The sequence below is a fragment of the Dasypus novemcinctus genome, chromosome 22, assembly GCF_030445035.2.
Source record: "Dasypus novemcinctus isolate mDasNov1 chromosome 22, mDasNov1.1.hap2, whole genome shotgun sequence".
Lineage (NCBI taxonomy): Eukaryota > Metazoa > Chordata > Mammalia > Cingulata > Dasypodidae > Dasypus > Dasypus novemcinctus.
In genome coordinates this window covers 40,563,500-40,569,499 of record NC_080694.1, presented here as the reverse complement: position 1 = coordinate 40,569,499, position 6,000 = coordinate 40,563,500, and the positions used below count along the sequence as shown (strand labels likewise).

The following is a 6,000-nucleotide window of genomic DNA, read 5'->3' as shown; positions in this document are numbered from 1 at the left end:
CAATGATAAAAGTTCTTCCATTGCTAGAATAATAATAAGTCCATAGGAGAATAATAATGTCTACTTTAGTCCACTGTTCATTCCCCAGTCTTGAGGATTTGGGGATGGTGATGCCCACTCTGCTTCTAACTGAGAGGGGGCTTAGAGCCCAAGGGGCAGATGGATGGAACTATCTTGCTTGCATTTGCACTCTCTGTTCCTTGGGATGGGCGTTGTCCATCATCATCACCTTGTTAGTTGTCCTGGGTGAGTCCAATGAACTGCAGAGTAGGTGTTGCAACTCTGCTGAAATTCAGGGATCACCTGGCACATGGACAGACTCTGCAACATAGATTTAAGATTTAAGTCTCTGGGACATATGTTTATCAAGGATAGTGCTAATTATAGGTTCCAATAAAAAGGGCATAAGAGCCAGGTGTAGAGAACCTATAAATGAATCTAACTCTGTTGCACTGGGGAGCACAAATTCCAAAGTAAGGCGCTCTGACAGGGTGCCGAATTCCTGAGCTGTCTGTCCTGCTTATAACTTCTGGATGTCTCTAGAGCCCTCGGGAACCCTGCTATGTGAGGCACTGTTTGCCGTGGCAGTCAATGAGATCCTGCTAAGACTTGAATTAAGTGTAGCCTCTGGATGACCTGCTGACTCCTTCCACTTCAAATATGGGCATGTGTTTTCTATAGAGTATCAGGTTACAAGTCAGGAATTACCTTATGATTACTTGAATTTATTATGGTGACATTTAATAACTATTTACAAAGAGGCAACTTGGAAAAAATACCCATTTCCATACATGTAAGTGTTATGGGCATAGCAAGTTATGATTTTTCAAAGCATTTTCAGTTTCATAGCAACCAAAGAACAGAACTGGCACTTGGATTCTAGTCTTTTGTGTCTTAATGATTTTTAAAAAAGTGTATTAATAGCAACATGAAAATGATCAACTTCTGGGGACAGCACCATTATTTTTAACATAACTTAAACACGCAGGTTGGACATGTGGCTCTCTTCTCTTAGTTCCCATGGTATGTGCAGCTAAAGCCCCTTCCTCCTCCCCCACCCCACCAGACTCTCTTTATCTCCCACAGGTACGTGGACTCATGACGCAGACCTAACTCGTAGACCCCTTCCCCTGGTCAGCAGCAGCTTGTTTGGCGATAAATCCTGAATGAAGTCCTTCCATAAAACTGAACCCAGAACTTTCACTGGAACTACCACAAAAGAGGTTTTCTTTTCACTGTTTCAAAGACATGGTTTGAGAGCAGCCATTTTGTCATCTCATGAGGAGGGTCTGTTGAGAAAACAAAGTCAGGGGGAGGAGAGGGGTGAAGAGATGGAGATGCCGCGTCGCCTTTGGATTAAGTCACGCCAGAATACAGAACACCCGTGAATGTCAGTGACACCCATGAATGTCAGTGACATGCACCAACAAGCCCCACCCCCGCACACACTTTTACTTGTCTGTGCTTCAGCTAGTATGCTGGGGTTTTCCCCTTGCAGCTAAAAGACTTTTAACTACTTCTCAAACTTCAGAGGCGAAAACTAGGAAGGGGTAGAAATCTTGACGTTGTCCTTTCAGCTAATTTTACCCCTTTAAATGAAGGCAGGAAACTGTAAAGCTTTAGGCGACTGGGGCTTCAAATTGTAAGCCCTTAAAATTTTCTCCATCTAAACCCTGCCCTTTCTCACCACCTTCTGCGCACTTTTTTTTTAAAGATTTATTTTTTGTTTATTTCTCTCCCCTTCCCACCCCCCCCTACCCCCCAGTTATCTGCTCTCTGTGTCCATTTGCAGTGTGTTCTTCTGTGTCTGCTTGTACCTTGTCAGCGGCACCTGGAATCTGTGTCTTGTTTTGTTGCATCATCTTGTTGTGTCAGCTCTCTGTGTGTGCGGCGCCATTCCTGGGCAGGCTGCACTTTCTTTCACGCTGGGCGGCTCTCCTTACAGGGTGCACTCCTTGCACATGGGGCTCCCTTACGTGGGGGACACCCCTGCGTGGCACAGCACTCCCTGCACACATCAGCACTGTGCATGGGCCAGCTCACCACACGGATCAAGGAGGCCCTGGGTTTGAACCCTGGACCTCCCATGTGGTAGGTGGATGCCCTATCCATTGAGCCAAATCTGCTTCCCTTAACATTCACTTTTTGAGGTGGTCTTCTGGTTCTTGAGAATCCCAGAAAATTTTGAACAAATGGATTCCTCTTCTTCCCATGAACAGATTGGTTAGCCCAAAGAGAAGCATAAGAGAATTGCCCTTGTCCAGTGGTTTCTGCAGAGCTGACCCAAAGACTTAACTGTCTTACCCAAATAGGAGGATTTAGGAACTCTGATTAGAGTGCCAATATCAAGAAACATGAACATGAAGGCCGTGACAGTTAAGGTTTTTCTTTTTTCCTTTCTATAACTATGTTTGGAAAAGGAAAGAAGACATGGGCATATGTCTGAGTCCATGATTTTTTTCTAGTTGGTTAATAATGGTCTTAATGCAGCTGGTGTAAAAAATGTGAATCAATTATTTTAATTCCAATAGTATTAGACTCAACTTTTTCCAAAGTTTCCTCTAGGTCTGGACCCTGAAAAGTTTTCAGTTATCATGATGTTGATGTTTTCTTGCCCCCTTCCTCATCACCATTTGAAGAAGTAAAATGACCAAAGTCATTATTCAGGGATAGCATATCATAATGTGATTTAATATTACTCTTTTTTAAAAGATTAGATAGGGAAATTGGTACACTTGACAAGTGTTAATATCACAGATATGACTCATATTTTCTGCCACATTTTTAATGTTTCGAATGTACCTGAGAATAAAAGTTTGAAATAATAGGCTAATTCTGTAAGAAGCCATAAAATGCCAAAGTGAGCAACAGAAGTTTTTATCTCCCTTTAGATACTTATGAAAGTTATTGTTTTTATAAAGTAACAATATATTATGATTATATAGCTCTGTTAGTTTAGAAATAATCTCAAACACTCAATAACCCTATAAAGTAGGCAAAAGAGATATGATTCCTTCTCTATTAAATAAGAAGAGGCCCCCAGTAAGGCCACTCGTAAGTGTTGGTCTTGGGTGTTTTGAATTAGTCTGATACCTTTGAACTGGTTACCTAGGAAGCATAGGCAGGAGCAGTTGCTATCTAGCCATCAACCCAGGGTATTCTCTGCTTAACCACCAACATCATGACCAAATGGCCAAACCTGAGCTCAGGTATCACTGCTAAATCTTACCTTGGGGCTTCAAAAGGAAGGAATTAATTTAGAAAAGCCAAAAACACTGTGCAGATTAGCGCTGGAATATAGGTCCCATGGGGGCTACAAGACGTTGTCCATCATGGTTTCCTCTCCAATGCCTAGAGCTTGATCTTGCCTAATCACTCAAAATTGTCCTCCAATGCATTCATTGGATCCGTCCAACCTAAATAATGACCAAGAACCAGATTCCACACAGTTAGAGCACTATTGGACACCTCCAAAATCAGTATAACCTCAGGCAAAAGTGAGTGTAGGGCAACCCCAACTTAACTGGCATTACGTATCCGCTACTCTGTTGAGATTGTGCTCAAAAGTTTAAGTTGATTTGTAAAATATAAAGAAAGTTACATATCTCACACACCTGAGTTGTGGATGGAGATTCATACCCATAGGAAACTATAGCTTCTCCAGGTAGTCCAGGGGCAATAGGGTTATGCTTAATATGCAGAATATCCATAAAATATGTCTAAGGTCACAGAAGAAATCTTTTTTGTAACTTTTCAGTCTTTCAGTTCTTCTCCCTCTACATGAGGGTTATATATATTATATATATGTGTGTGTGTGTATATATATAATTTTTTTTTTTTTTTTGAGGTACTGAGGCCAGGGAATGAACCTAGGATCTCATATGTGGGAAGCTAGCGCTCAACCACTGAGCCACATTGGCTCCCCTGAGTTGGTTTTTCTCATTTGTTTGCTTGTTTTTTGCTTCTGCTTTCCTTAGGAGGCACTGGGAACTGAACCCAGTACCTCCCATGTGAGAAGCAGGGGCTCAACTGCTTGAGCCACATCAGCTTCCTTGCATATTTTAATACATGAATTTAACTAATTCACTCAACATACATGCACTGAGCAGCTCTTATGTATAAGGTGCTCTACTAGACACTGTGAAAAATACAAAGTAAGATAAATACAACATCCCTCGAGGGATTTATAATGCAACAAGGAAGATAAACTATTAATGTAGTATATTGGCATGCACAAAAAGATTACTATGTTCAAAGTTGTGTGAGTTTAGAAAATTGAAAGATTGTTGTTCTGGAATTGTCAAGGAAACCAGCACTGAGAAATGTTTTTGAAAAAATGGGTGACGATCCCTTGTTGGTCATGAAATCATTCTGGGGAGTTGTAACCAGTATTTTAAAAAAACAGAATAGATTATGGAGGGATAGATTAGGATAATTAGGATAGGGGAAGGGATGAAGATGTATCTCATGAACTAAGTATATAATTTGATAAAACCTTTTTTTCGGATGTCTCTATGTGTGTTTTATGTTCATGGGGTCATGATACAAAATGTATTTCTTGTTGTGGTTAATGGGCAAGTGTTTTAAAGCCACTATCACATAGAAGGTAGAAATTGAACAGCTACTTGAAAGATGGGCGGGACTCTAAAAGTAGAATAGTGGTGGGAACCATAGGATCCCGTTGGAAATGAGTAAGGAATAAACAATAACCAGAACGTTTAGTAAGAAAGTAGGTAGAAGGATCATTACCACAGAGAGACTTCTGGAAATGCAAGTAAAATTTCTTCCTTTTTTATCTAAAGACTAATTCCCACTAGAACTCTTTGGTGTGCTGAACTGTACCACTCCTCTGAAATCAAGTTTTGGTGTGAATATACTTTCAGTGCCCTTTGAGATAAACTCTTTCTTCTCTACTACCACTCATAAGTCCAATAAAGCAGACTTCACACACACACACACTCACACACACACACTACCTTGTGGTTCTAGATATAGATGGAAGTCAGCATAACTTCCCCTACTCAGGATACCCCCAATACTCAAAACCACCATCCCCTTGGCACTTAAACAGGCACCATCCTAAATCCTCCTCTGTGACTTAAACTGCATCAATACCATCCCGTTTCAAAGCATATTCCCTAGAGAGCAGTGGAACAGGAAAGGGGCAACACTGAGAATACAACAAAGAGCATTTTTCATCACAAACTCTACAACCCATGCAAATGTTTGCTGATGGGGCTGTCAAGGTGTCTAGTAGTCAGGGAAGCAGACTTGGCCCAGTGGTTAGGGCGTCCGCCTACCACATGGGAGGTCGGTGGTTCAAACCCCGGGCCTCCTTGACCCATGTGGAGCTGGCCCATGCGCAGTGCTGATGCGCACAAGGAGTGCCGCGCCACGCAGGGGTGTCCCCCACGTAGGGGAGCCCCATGTGCAAGGAGTGTACCCCCTAAGGAGAGCTGCCCAGCGAGAAAGAAAGTGCAGCCTGCCCAGGAATGGTGCTGACATAACAGATGACATAACAAGATGACACAACAAAAAGAATCACAGATACCTGTGCCGTGGACAACAACAGAAGTGGACAAAGAAGACAGAAGACACAGCAAATAGACATAGAGAACAGACCACCAGGGTGGGGTGGGGGAGGGGAGAGAAATAAATAAATCTTTTTTTAAAAAAGGTGTCTAGTAGTCAGTAACCACTCAGCAGGAGGAAATGCCATGAGTCTTGAGAGGAGAAACTGGAATGGTCCCAGGACCTTTTTGCTTTTAACTGATAGACATATTTCTATCTTTAGCTACAGGTGATGATATAAAGTCTGAATCAGGGGGAAAAAAAAACGTGTGTGTGTGTGATGCCCTGCTGTAAGTTTTCTGAAAACACCAAGGAGTTAACCAACAGAGGGAGCCCTAGAGGTCTTCCCACAATGCCTGGAGGCCGGCCATACATAGAAAATGAGGACCTTGGAAAAGAATGGAAAGACATTCTCATGAGAAAAAGTCA

The 6,000-nt window shown here is 42.0% G+C and overlaps 1 long non-coding RNA gene across 1 annotated transcript in view; it reads left to right on the top strand.

Annotated features, from left to right (window-relative positions):
- The first annotated feature begins 936 nt into the window (after positions 1-936).
- LOC131275228 (uncharacterized) overlaps positions 937-6,000 on the top strand; it is a 36,795-nt gene continuing 31,731 nt past the window's right edge. Inside the window, exon 1 of the long non-coding RNA XR_009182640.2 lies at positions 937-1,023. This is a non-coding gene — a long non-coding RNA (uncharacterized lncRNA). The remainder of the gene's footprint in view (positions 1,024-6,000) is intronic.